Here is a 14,450-nt window from a genome sequence, read left to right as displayed (position 1 = left end):
ATACTCATCCATTGATCGTACCATATGGATGATATTTATGTAAGATGTTAATAATAGGGGAACTTTTTGTACTACCTTTATAACTTTTCTGTAAATCTATAACTGATCTAAAAAATAAAATTTATCAAAATATGAAAAATGGAAATAAGCCAATATACTGCATATACTTTATTATGATCAATATAAACATTGTCCAATGTTAATATGAGAGGGTGATATTTTCCACAGATCCAATGTTATAACGTCTGGGTCTTTCAAATGAGGCTATTTCGAGCATCAAGGTCAAATGGATTGCCTTTTCTTACACTCCATTAACTGTTTGTATTCATGCGGGGTTGTCGTTTGTTTCATGTGTGGTCTGTGACTTTATTGTTCAGAATTTGTTGTTTCTCAAGTTCTTAATTGGCATTTTACCTTGTGAGTCTAACCTGTGGCATTTTCTGCCCCATTCAATCATTAATTCTCCCCTTTCACTTTTTCTCTTTTAGAAGTTTGTTGAAATCTCCAGTCCATGGGTTTCTACCTCTTCCCATCACACACTTTTGTTTGGACTTGTTTACTTTTATTTCAGTGGACTCGTAGGCGGGGAGGCAAGGCTCACTCTCCTTCTTGAAAGACAAGCTTTCTTCACCTTTCATATAGTTTCATCTCAGTCCTTACTAAGAACGGACAAGCTGAGATCTGGCTCAAAGGAAGGAAATGCCTATGGAGTTGTACTCTGGCCAATATATAGTCAGTCCTTAAGGAGAAATAAGTACTGCATTTGATCAATCAGTGGCCTTACTGCCACTAGATATTTCTAGAAGCACTTTATTCTGATCGATTCAATCCTCTTATGCATGTTTTTAAAGAAACACTTGATTGTAGGAAAATGAGTTGTTTTAAAAGAAAGGTCCTTGGATCTTTTCTAACTGACCCCCTTCCCCCGCCAAAAAGCACACACTGATTTGCTTGTCTTGGATGAGGCAAGTGGAACTGAAAGAATCACAGGTGAGTCACCTTCGTCAAGTCTCAAAAGGCATTCCCAGATCATCTGGCTCTAATCCAAACCCCTGACTTTTCACATGAGGACAAGGCCTGATGAAGTGAAGGTACTTATCCAAGACCACTCAGCTAATAAATGGAAGCAATAAGACTAGAAAATGAGTAAGGTTAACCCAAGGAGCTTTCTGACACACATCTCATCTTGAGTCTTAAATAGGACTTTTCTTCTTGCTCCTCAACACTGTTCTCCCTTCCAATGACATACTTTCAGAAACTCTAAAAAGAGGGATAGAGAGAAGGGCAGGATGGATTAAGAGAAGATGACTGTACCTGGGAAGGGGCCTCTCCCTGCTTTTTCCAGGGATCTACTTGCCCTGGCTGGGATCAGTGAACAAAACTCACTAACTCTGGGGGCTTACCCTTCCCCCTTCATTGCTCCACTGACCCCAAACCTGCCTGGGAGAGGGAGAACACAGATAGAATGGTCTGGCTCTAGTTGTTTTGACAAAATATATATGCTGGGCCCAGGAATTAATGGTCACTCTTACATGGGGTAGTAACTTTCCTATTTACATAGCACACTATTGTCCCCAAAGTTTTATCACTAAAACATTCCTTCTGATACAAATTACTAAAGAAAGGCCATAATTTTATGATGTTTAGTTCAGTAATTAATATGAGGTAAAAGGAATTTTTTTCCACACCCTTTCATTTCTTTGTTGTTTTTGTTTAAGGAAACTAGAGAGGAGAAAGTAAAATATTCACAGTATATTTGACTATTAATTTTCAAAGCACAAAGTAATAAGGAAGAGGTGCTACTCTGTGTCCTACAATTGGCTTCCATAGCTCTACTCAGAAGTTGTCCCTCAGGGCAACTATTAGAGTACTTCTGGAGGATGCAGCTTAAGAGCCTAATAACAAGCCATATTCAACCATCAAAAATCATGCTGTGACCACCCCTCTGAATCTCCTGCTGAAAATGCACCATCCAAATGCAGTGTCCCTTCCAAGGAGCCAACTCTGTGATGCCTTGAGACCTCAACTCTGCATGCCTTCACTAATTCTTATTAATCTATCTGAAAATGAAGGCGGACAGCTGTGACTCAGCAAAATGCCTTATTTATGAGGGAAAGCCCTCATTTCCCTTAGCAATTTCTCTCTATTTTTCCAAATTCTTGTCTTTTGAGCTACACCTTGCCAGAGAGAAGTTTCAATACTAGAAACTTCTAATTTTTTATTTAAGAATATTGACAGATGTGAGTTTAAAAATGAAGTCTCTACACTGAAAAAAAATGTTTTTGAGGCTAAAATGAATATTCGAAAATCTCAAAATAGTTTACCCTCAAAAACAACAAATGCCTAAATAAAGTTGACAAGACAACCATATAAAAGCTATTTAAAAGTAAAGACTATGTGGTTAAGATGCAATAGCTGGTTATCATGAACCTTTCAATAGCATGAGAATTCTATTAATAGGTATTAAATACTGGTGTTAAAAATATTGGGGAACATGTTGGGAAATCAGAATATGGCTTGGGTAGTAAATAATCTTAGGGTGCAACAATTTAGTTACATTGCTAGGTTAATCATATCATTGACATATAGTAGATCTCTTTTAATGCATGAAAAGAAACTCATAGAATGAGTGAAAAGTGGGGTGTATAAAGCACATAGGCACACATACACCTGGGGTTTGGATCCTAGCTCTGGAGTAAGTTGAGTGAATTTGAACAGTTTTTTCATCAATGAAGTGAGGATAACAATGGTGACCAATTCATAGAGTCCTTGCTGTGAGGATTAGATGAAATAATCCATGTAGCACAGCACCTGACACATAGTAAGCACTCAAAATATGTTTTCACTTTTACTCTTAACAAACTTTTGTAGACTACTTATTTAGGGAAAAAATATTCCGATTTAAATGGTGAGCAGAGATCTAATATATTCTTAATTTTCTATATTTACCAATTGAGTCACATTTTTAAAAGGGGTTTAAGATGGCATTTAAATTTCAGAGTCGCTGCACAAGGACACTGGTAAATATAGAAAATTCTGTTACCCAAGGCAATAAGTAAAAGGGGTGTTTTGCTTAATCCAATATTTTCGAACTAACACATAGTTGACAATTTCCAAGGAGTTGAAATATTGTATGACTCAATGCAAAAACTACACTACGCACAATTTAATCTCTCTCTTTTCTTTTCAAAAAAATAACTCATGAACTTTATTAAAATTGAAGATACTTGCTCTTTAGAAAACACCATTAAAAAAGTAAAAAGGCAAGAAACAGATTGTGAGAAAATATTTGCAATGCCTACATCTGACAAAGGACTTGTTTCTCTTATAATGCAGTAATAAGAAGACAACCTAATTTTTTTTTAATGGGCAACATATTTCAACAGATGCATCACAAAATAAGATATACAAATGGCCATGAAAAGATGCTCAACACCATTAGTCATCAGGGAAATACAAATTAAAGGCATAATGTTGTCCTATTATGCATCCAATAGAATAGCTAAAATTAGAAAGACTAATAAATCAAGTATTCGCAAAACTATAGAGTAGCTAGAACTCTACCACACTGCTTATGAGAATATAAATGATACAACTACTTTGAAAAACAGTTTGGCAGTTTCTTATAAAGCTCATACCCAAGAGAAATGAAAACATATATCTACACAAAGACTTCTACACAAATGTTCATAGCTACTATATTCATAACAGCCAAAAACTGGAAACAATCCACATGTGATACAAGTGAATGGAAAACAAATCGTGGTACATCTATACAATGGAATACTATTCAACAATAAAAAGAACTATGGATGCAGGCAACTATGGGGATGAATCTCAAAATATTACGCTAAGCAAAAGAAGCCAGACTCACAAAAGTACATACTGTATAATTCCACTTATATAAAATCCTAGAAATTGTAAACTAATATACAAAAACAGATTAGTTGCCTGGGTCCAGGATAAGGGTGATTATAAAGGGACATGAAGACATTTTTTGAGGTGACAGAAAGGTTCTATAGCTTGATTGTGGTATTAGTTACATGGGTGGATACTTTTGTCAAAACTGGAATTGTACACATTTTATGACTTCAGTTTATTGTATATAAACTATATTTAAATAAAGTTAATTATATAAAGAAGCAACAATATAGTTTATCTTTATTTCATATTTTCCTATGGCAGAGCAGTATTCTACTGTGTATATATACCACATCTTCTTTATCCAATCATCTATTGAAGGACACTTCGGTTGTTTCCATGTCTTGGTCACCGTGAATAATTCTTCAATGAACATAGGGGTACATATATGTTTACAGATAAATGTTTTCAGATTTTTTGGGGTGGATACCCAGAGAAGGATTGCTGGGTCATATGGTTATTCTATTCTTCATTTTTCGAGGAACCTCCATACTGTTTCCATAGTGGCTGCACCAGTTTACATTCCCACCAGCAGTTAGGAGTGTTCCTTTTTCTCCACAACCCCTCCAACACTTGCTATTACTTGTCTTGTTGATAATAGACATTCTAACAGGTATGAGGTGGTCTCTCATTGTGGTTTTGATTTGCATTTCTCTAATAGTTAGTGAAGTTGAGCATTTTTTCATGTATCTGTTGGCCATTTGTTTGTCTCCTTGGAAGAAGTGTCTGATCAGGTCTTCTGCCATTTTTTAATTGGATTGTTTGTTTTTTTGTTATTGAATTGTATGATTTCTTTATGTATTTTAGATTTTAGTCCCTTATCAGATATTTGTTGTTTGCAAATATCTTCTCCTATTCGGTTGGTCGCCTTTGTTTTGTTAATGGTTTATTTTGCTGTGCAGAAGCTTTTTAGTTTGATATAGTCCCATTCATTTGTTTTTGCTTTCAGCAGTTCTGAAAGCCCTCTTTCGTGTCTTTAGTTACACTGTTGTGGCTGCCTGGATGCCCTGAATCAATTCGACATGTTTTCCTTTCATGGTAATTTTGACTTTGGGGAAGAGCCAGAAGTCACATGTGGCAGATCTGGTGAATAAGGTGAATGAAGACACACCTTAATGTTTTTATTTGACAGAAATTGCCATACCAGAAGTGATGTGTAACACAGAGCATTGTCATGATGGAGGATGAAGTAAAGATACTCACAAAAGAGGATTCCAGAACTGCTTCAGAAAATGGCAAGGATGATGAAATAAGTGTGTTCAAAGCGAGAGGGGGTATTTTGAGGGGGATTAGAGGCAATGTGTCTTTTACTGTAATACATTTTCTATTATTATTTAAACATTCACCATATTTTGTGATCACACTGCATACCTATGTTTTCTTTTATACCATTTATAGTTTCAGGTCTTATGTTTAGGTCTTTAGTTTCTGATCTTAGAGGAAAAGTTTTTCACCAGTAAGCATGATATTAGCTGAGGGTTTGTCATATATGGCCTTTACTATGTTGAGGTACTTTCTTTCTATACCCATTTTATTGTTTTAATCATAAATGGATGTGGTATCTTGTCACATGTTTTGGGGGCATCTATTGATAAGATCATATGATTTTTATCCTGTATGTTGTTTGCGTGGTGTATCACATTGATCTATTTGCATATGTTGAACCATCCTTGTGCCCCTGGAGTGAACCTCACTTGATCGTGATGTATAATCTTTTTAATGTATTGTTGTATTCAATTTGCTAGTATTTCGTTTAGGATTTTTGTGTCCATATTTATCAGAGATATTGGTCTGTAGTTTTCTTTTCTTGTGTTATCCTTAACAGATTTTGATATCAGGGTAATGCTGGCCTCATGAGTTAGGAAGTATTACTTCTTCAATTTTTTGGAAGAGTTTGAGGAGGACAGGTATTAAATCATTTTTGAATGTGTATTAGAATTCACTAGTGAAGCCATCCTGTGCTGGACTTTTGCTTTTGGGGAGGTTTTGAATGATTGTTTCAATTTCCTTACTGTTGATAAGTCTACTTAGATGTTCCAGTTTTTCGTGATTCAGTCTAGGAAGGTTATATATTTTGAAGAATTTGTCCATTTCTTCTATGTTATTGAATTTGGTGGCATATAGTCTATACTTCATAGTATTCTTGGATGATCCTTTGTATTTCTTTGGTATCCATGGGAACTTTTCTTTCATTTATGATTTTGTTTATTTGGGTCTTTTCTTATCTTAGTGAGTCTAGCCATGGGTTTGTCAATTTTATTAATCTTTTCAAAGAACCCGCTCTTGTTGCATTAATTTTTTTCTATTGTCTTTTTTTTTAAATTAAAGTTTGTTGGGGCAACAATTGTTAGTAAAGTTACATAGGTTTCAGGTGTACAATTCTGTGATACATCATCTATATATCACATTGTGTTTTCACCACCCAGAGTCTGTTCTCCTTCCATCACCATATATTTGATCCCCTTTACCCTCATCTACTACCCTTCTCCCCCCTTACCCTCTGGTAACCACTAAACTATTGTCTGTGCCTATGAAGTTTTGTTTCTTCATTTGTTTGTCTTTTTCCTTTGTTCTTTTCAGTTTTATATACCACATATCAGTGAAATCATGTGGTTCTCGACTTTTTCTGTCTGACTTAGTCGTTTGGCATTATACGCTCAAGATCCACCCATGTTGTTGCAAATGGCATTATTTCATCTTTTCTTATGGCTGAATAGCATTCCATTGTGTATATATACCACATCTTCTTTATCCAATCATCTATCAAAAGACACTTTGGTCATTTCCATGTCTTGAGCACCATAAATAAAGCTGCAATGAACATAAGCGCACATACATCTTTATGGACAAATGTTTTCAGATTTTTCAGGTAGATACAAACAATCCAATTTAAAAATGGGCAGAGGACCTAAATAGACATTTCTCCAAAGAGGACATACAAATGGCAAATAGACATATGAAAAAATGCTCAACATCACTAATTATCAGAGAAATGCAAATAAAAACCACAATGAGATGTCACCTCACACCAGTGAGAATGGTTACTATCAACAAGACAAATAATAACAAGTGTTGGAGAAAAAGGAACCCTCATACACTGTTGGTGGGAATGCAGATTGGTGCAGCCACTATGGAAGGCAGTGTGGAGGTTCCCGAAAAAATTAAGAATAGTATTACCATACAATCTATTGTCTTTTTGTTCTCTATTTCATTTAATTTTCTGCTCCAATTTTTATTATTTCCTTCTTTCTGCTGGCTTTGGGTTTCATTTGTTCTTCTTTTTCTAGTTCTTTAGTTCTTTAATATGTAATGTTATTTGTTTATTTGGGGTTTTTCTTGTTTTTTGAGATAGGCCTGTAATGATATAAATTTCCCTCTTAATATTACTTTCACAGTATCCCAATAATTTTGATACATTTTCATTCTCATTTGTTTCTATGTATCTTTTGATCTCTCCTTTTATTTCTTCTTGGACTCAGTCCTTCTTTAGTAGTATGTTGTTTAATTTCCACGTATTTTTGTTTTTTCCCCTGCTTTCTTTTCTCAGTTTATCTCCAATTTCAAAGCATTGTTGTTGGAGAATATGGTTGGTATGATTTCAGTCTTCTTAAATTTGGTTAGTTTTGTATCCTAACATATGGTCTATCCTTGAGAATGTTCCATGTGCACTAGAAAAGAATATATAGTCTGCTGTTCTAAAATGAAAGGCTCTGTAAATATCAATTGTGTCCATTTGATCTAATGTGTCATTTAAGGCTGACATGTTCTTATTCATATTCTGTTTGGATGATCTATCCATAGCTGTCAATGGTGTGTTTAAGTCCCCTACTATAATTTTGGTTTTTTTTTTCAGTTTCTCCCTTTTGTTTTGTTAGTAGTTGGTTTGTATATTTTGGTGCTCCGATTGGGAGCATATATATTGATGTGTTATGTTTTCTTATTGTATTGTCCCCTTTATCATTATGAAATGTCCATCTTTTTCTCTTTTTACCTTTTTTGTCCTAATGTCTGTTTCATCAGATATATGGATACACCCACTTTTCTCTGGATGCCATTTGCTTAGAGTATTGTTTTCCATGCTTTCACTTTGAGTCTATATTTGTCTTTGCAGCTGAGATGTATCTCTTGAAGGCAGCATATGGTTGGGGTTGTTTTTGTTTTTGTTTTTTGGGTTTTTTTTTTTTTAAATTTTATCCAATCTGCTACTCTGTGGCTTTTTATTAGTGAGTTTAATCCTTTTACATTTAGGGTGATTATTTATATATAAGGATTTTCTCTAGCCATTTTATCTTTTGTTTTCTGGTAGCTCAGTGTCTCCATTGTTTCTTTACCTCTGTGATCCTGTCTGTTATTTTAGTTGGTGGCATTCTATGATTTTTTCCCTAATTTTCCTCTTTTTTTATGTTATATGTCTCCATTCTCAATTTGTTTTTTTGAGTGGTTACCATTAAGTTTATGTAAAAGAAAGTTTCATACATATAGTAGTCCTTTTTCTTCAGCATACATCTTATCACTAAGAAAGTGAATATGTCGACAACACAAAATGTTCAGACAAAACACCCAAGATTCCCCTTAGCTAACAGACAATGTCAGGGCAATCTCAAGAAACACAGCTCAGTGTTGCATTGTTCTTAGAGAAGACTTTCAAAATCCTGTCACCTTCATATGTCTTCTCAACGCTGCAATTAAATATTCTCTTACTGCTTCACATGGTTCCCCAAGTCTAGACACTATAATTATCATGACAGTTTCCCCAGTGTCCTAATTAGCAGAGAATGAAAACCCCTGGAAGAGGAAAGCCAGGACCCCAGGACCTGGATTCAGCAGTCCTATCTGCCAATGTCAGTGAGGGAATTAGCCAAATATAGAGGAGAATGATTCATCTCTTTCCTCACTCCCCTATCACCCCTTGCTTGCCCTTCCTGTATTCTTCTCAAAAGAACATATCAAAACTTTGCTTCTACTTTTCCTGCTCCCCTATTTAATCTTCTTACCCCATGTGGCTCTGCATGGGCCCATCTCAGCCAGCAGAATTCAGTAGACAGTCTCTGCTGGACCAAGACTTTCCAGTTTGCAGTGTGTTTTGGAAAACTGTTTCTATGAATGAATTAAAAGCTTTTTTTTCACTGTGTTTCAGTACATTTTATGAGACCACCTAAAATATGAGCAATCTGAGTCTACTCGAATAGGGCCCAGGTTTCTGATCTGGGACAGCAGGCCTGGTAAAGACATATCTCTGCAGCCACTCTCTCTCTTTCCTCCTGTGTTTAAGTAGAGACCTGATGAGCTTAACAGTAAGGTCACTGTACTTGGTCCAGTGTCCCACCCTCATTCAGCTACCTCAGCAGTGAGTCAGGGAATTCCAGGGGAGCCCAGATGCAGCTCTGCCCAAGGTCAGGGCCACTATTCATAAAAAGGGCTTGATATTTACAGGCAGCTACAGGATGTTTAGCTAGGAGCTGAAATTTCCCAGCAGTTTAGCTCTGTGGGCTGAAACACCCAGTCCTTCTGGGGAAATCACACCCAATATCTTGTTATGTTTGCCTACTCACTGCCACCTCTCTCTTTTCAACTCTGATGTTTTAGTTTCCTGTCTACTTTACCCTTTGTGTTTAAAGAGATTTGGAGGGGTTAGTGGTGAAAAGGCCATTAATAGAGGGGAGGAGAGGAGGTGAACAAATAGAAAAAGAAGATTCCTATATTCTCCATCACTCATTTTACATTTTACACACACACACACACACACACACACACACACACACACACACCAAGCACCCTGAGCTTTGTGAGATCCTGAGGACCAGGATTCCTGGCTAAGTACCCTTAGACTTCCCTTAATTCAGGATAACAAGAGATTCCTACCCGCCTGGCACTCCCCACAGTTACTTGTTACCTGTCACTGTTCTCTTTCTAGATGTATGGCTAGCCTTTCTGAGAAGCCCAATGGGTCAACATGGCTTGAGGTTATTCCTTTCTGATAATAATATCACTGGTACTATATTTAACAGTTTATAAAGCCCTTTCTCCTGTACATTATCCTGTTTAAGTCTCACCAAAACCCTGTGAAATAGGTTTCATTATTATCCCCTAGTTATAGATAAGGAAATCTGAGTGCTGACTGGTCAAGCAAAGTAGGCATATGATGGCATTGGGACTGAGTGTAAATGCAAATTCCAGAGGCTGTGTTTTCTAACACTTGTTTTTAGTGTTAACTGCCCTGTTCCTAGTCCTCTGGATCAGGAAAGTTGCATAGGCTGGTATCTGAGCACCAGTGACCACTCAGTGGACTAGAGGTGGGCGCCTGGCCTGAGGCCATCTGTCCATCAGCCAGCTAATGGCTCATGAAATGCCTTAGGCAAGGAACTCCACCCAAAGGAGCAACAGCAATGAACAAAGTCATTTGGACGAGCTCTCTCTGGCGTTTGGTTTGAGGAATTGGCCTTTTAACAGAGACGAAAGCAGACACATCACAGAAGAGAAGCAGAAAGATCACAGAGGAAGACCGAGAGAGAGTCAGAGGGAACTACCAGTCCCCCGAGCTGCCTTGACCTCTGACAGCTTTCCGGTCCCATTTGTGCATCTGTGATAAATCCTTTCCCAGATTGCTTCAGTGTATCTCTGATCCTTGAAACCAAGGGAGCATTTCCACTTTCTACTTTGCAGTCATCTTTGCTGACTGATCCCAAAGCAGTATCTCCCGTCAGGTACTCAAAAGGAAGAGAGATGGGGCCAGCAGCTCTTTCACATCCCACTGTGGGAAGTGGCTGGCCTTATTTCCAGATTTTCTACTGCTGTCTTTTCCCCTCTATCCACAAGCCAAGGATCTGGCCAAGCCAGTAAGCTCAGTTCATTGCAGCCTCCCCAATTCAACTGGTGAGGCAGGTAACACCCAGAACCCAGAACACTGAAACCAGGAGGCCTCCTGGCTCTTTGAAGATCTGCTTTACAAAGATCAAAATTTTGGAATCAGATGAATCAAAAGACAATATTACCCCAAATGTGGTATCTTCTAGTGGGGAGGTAGACAGAGTTATGTACCCCAGAGTGTATACATGAGAACATACAAGTGGTTGTGGAGGAAATGGAAGGGGCAAATAACTGTGAGAGGGATTTCGGAAGTCTCCCTGACTTCCCAAAGGGGTGGATTTTCATCTGAGTCCAAAAAAATGAATAAGGTAGAAAACAGGGAATGTGTGGGAAGAATATCCTAGAGTTAGGTTTTAGAGAAGATGGGCTCTAGTTATGTAATCTATTAATGAGAATGCATAAGACAAAAATAAATATTATATTTTTAAAAAAATTTTTTGGAATCAGAGAAAGTGAGCCATATAAGGTAAACATGCAGTTTTGATTTACAAATGCTGACATTGTGTTCCAAGGGGAAAGATTCTTACAAACAAAGGGGCAGATATTTTCAGTAAGAAAATACTTTTGAAATTATACTGTGGGGCAATATGATTGCTTTAGAAGATCTGTTTCGTAAATACCTCTCTGTGACTAAACGATGTAATATTTGGAGGAAGGGAGACATTAGGAGAAATTTTTTATCTCAAGGAAAGACTTTCCTCAGGTGGATATATTTTCCACTCATCTAGATTTTGTAAAAGGAAGTATATTCTGACACACTACCTGAAATTAGTTTTTGTAATTTTGCCTTTTTTTCTCTTCACTTTTTCCTTTTCTCTCTCGTTTTCTTTTTTTTTCAGCTATTGTGTTTTTAAAAGTTAATCTCCATCATCTTTATTGTGTTCAGACATTGGGAGGAGACACTCCCTGAATATTTCTGACCAGTTTTAACATGAAGCACTACAATATAAGAGCCCCAGGTGTTTAAATCAGGGCACTTCAAAGAATAGCTGGCTTTGTAACTCTAAAAGAAAGTATGACTCAGCTTGAATTTGTGGTAATATCAAGAGTTTCCAACCAGGTATATTCTGACATGAAACAGAATATAGGAAGCATCTGCAATCCTTCAAACCCAAGGTATAAATTTTCAAGCTCCTATTTTTTTGATACCAGGACAGTAGGGCAATGAATAAATTAGTTAGGGATGTGTTCAGTAGCAAACAAAAATAGCAGGGGAGGAAAAAAACACCTAAGAGTAAGAGATTCAGTAGCCTCTCAGAACAGTTAAGTCAAGCCTTAAGCAGGGCCAACATGGCAGCTTGACACGAGACATGCGAGAACCAGGAAGGAAGGCATTATCTGAACTGGAAATGGCCTGACTGAGGAAAGTTTTTCACACCTCTGTTTGGTTAACTGCTACCTGATGCTTCAAGACTCAGTAAGTATAGCAATTCCTCAGGAAGGCCAGCCTTCATTTCTTTGACATCTAGAAAGACGTGCTAAATTATGTCTTTGCTAAATGCCCCAGGTAACTTTGACGTTCTCTCTCATAACATTCTCTCTCTCTCTCTCATTGGTAAGGCTTGTTTGACGTCTTCTTTTCCCACTACACATGGAATTTCTATAAGGACAGAGTCCATATTTGTCATGCTCACTGATGTTCCCCGAGTAGTTAGCACAATGTCTGGTCTATAATAGGGGCTCAGTAAATTAATGGAATTAAACTGATCTGGCTCTCCCACTAACATGTTGTTCTTCTTTGTAAGTTATCATATTTATTATCTGTTTTCCCCACTAAATTATTAGCTTTATGAAAGCAGGGAGTAAGTCATTTTGATCCACTGATGGGTCACAAGCGTGGATCAGTGCGTACGTAGTATATAGGGACGGGTATAGATGCTGAAAAAACAATTAGTTAATTTATGTGACCTCCCTGACCCTCAGTTTTCTTATCTGTAATGATAACCACCTATGAATTAGCATGATGATTAAATGCCTGGCATGTGTAGAACTCAATAATTATTCATTGCTTTCTTCCCCACTGTGAACCCATAGACTGAAGCCCTGGCGTTTGCCATAAGGATGAAAAAAAAAAAGAAACAGGGAATTCAGGGAATTTATCTGGGACTTAGCCCCAGGAATTATAACCTGCAAAAGGTCCTTGAAGGAGTAAGCGTATATATTAGTTTTCTAGGGCTGTCATAACAAAGCACCACAGACTGGGTGGCTTAAACAACAGAAATTTGTTTTCTCACAGTTCTGATGGCTAGAAGTTTCTGCAGTATTGGTTTCTTCTGAGGATTTTCTCTGTGGCTTGTAGATAGCAATCTGCTTTCTGTGTCTCCACACGTCTTCTCTCTGCGCATGTCTATGTCCTAACCTCCTCTTCTTATAAGGACACCAGTCACGTTGGAACAGGGCCCACCCCAATGGACTTATTTACCCTTACTTACCACTTTAAAGACCCTATTTCCAAATACAGTCATATTCTGAGCTGCTATGGGTTAGGGCTTTAACAGATAAATTTTGAAAGAACATAATTCAGCCCATAACAGGGGATGGGAAATCTGCTATCACTCTCCCCTCAATTCAAAAAATATCTCATACATAATCCTCTGGTGGAGCTTAATAAGTTTTAAAATGTAGAAAGCCTGCTAAGAGGGTGGTCGATCAGTCACTCTCACCTTAATATCAATCACTTCATTGAGAAGAATGCTTTCCTACTAACCATGTGAAATCAAAGAGGAGGGGCAAGAAATGAGAAATAAGTAATTTTGGCTTACAAGTTGCTACTGGGACAGGCAGAGGTGGGTAGGACAAGGAATAATGATAAATAAAATTGATTAGACATCTACTACGTGTCATGCTAAGAAGGAGCAACATTAGTCCATTTCTTCTATTTATTCCCCACATTACGTCTACGAGGCAGATAGATTATCATCATCTTCATTTTACAGTGAAAGAAGCTTAGACACAGAATGGTTACATCAGAGCAGGAATCTGAATCGATGTCTGTCTGAAGCTGGAACCTACACTTCCTACCTTCTAGACTCTTCGGGAACAGTTTTCAACATGACATAGAGAGCATGAGAACAGGAGCGTCCAAAAAAGGTGGGAGGGCAGAAAAAAAACAAACTTCTCCTGCTCTATAATTTTTCAAACAAACAAACAAAACAAAACACAAACAATCAAAAATAAACCAATTTGGACGTGTGAGCTGGAGGATGCCAATGCTAGGAATGTAGATATCAAATGCCCTGTAATTTACGTTCTCACCCCAACACACCAGCCCCATTTCACAGGTACAAGTCTTATCTATGCAGGAAGGGCTGGACCCAGCCCTGAGTGCTCCCTGTTTTGGACAGCCTGTAGAAACAGATCCTATTCTTAAAACCACCACGTGAGTCAGGGTTTTCTCTACCTCATCAGACCAAATGGTTCTCCACCCCATCAGACCCAATACCCCTTTCTTTCAATAAATATTTTAACATTTCCTTTGCATCATGAAATTAAATTCTTAGAAAGTACAACTACACATAATTTCTGGGGGAAAAATACAAAATCAATATCTAGGGTGACCTGGTATGTGTGGGATGAGGGGTTTTCTGGGACACTATTTTCAGCACTAAGTCTTAATTATAATACATAGAAGTGAAAGGTGATGAATTAAATATAAATTAACA

This window comes from Rhinolophus sinicus, linkage group LG06 (genome assembly GCF_036562045.2).
Source record: "Rhinolophus sinicus isolate RSC01 linkage group LG06, ASM3656204v1, whole genome shotgun sequence".
Taxonomy (NCBI): Eukaryota; Metazoa; Chordata; class Mammalia; order Chiroptera; family Rhinolophidae; genus Rhinolophus; species Rhinolophus sinicus.
The sequence above is the reverse complement of the archived record's forward strand: the minus strand, read 5'-3'. Positions refer to the sequence as shown.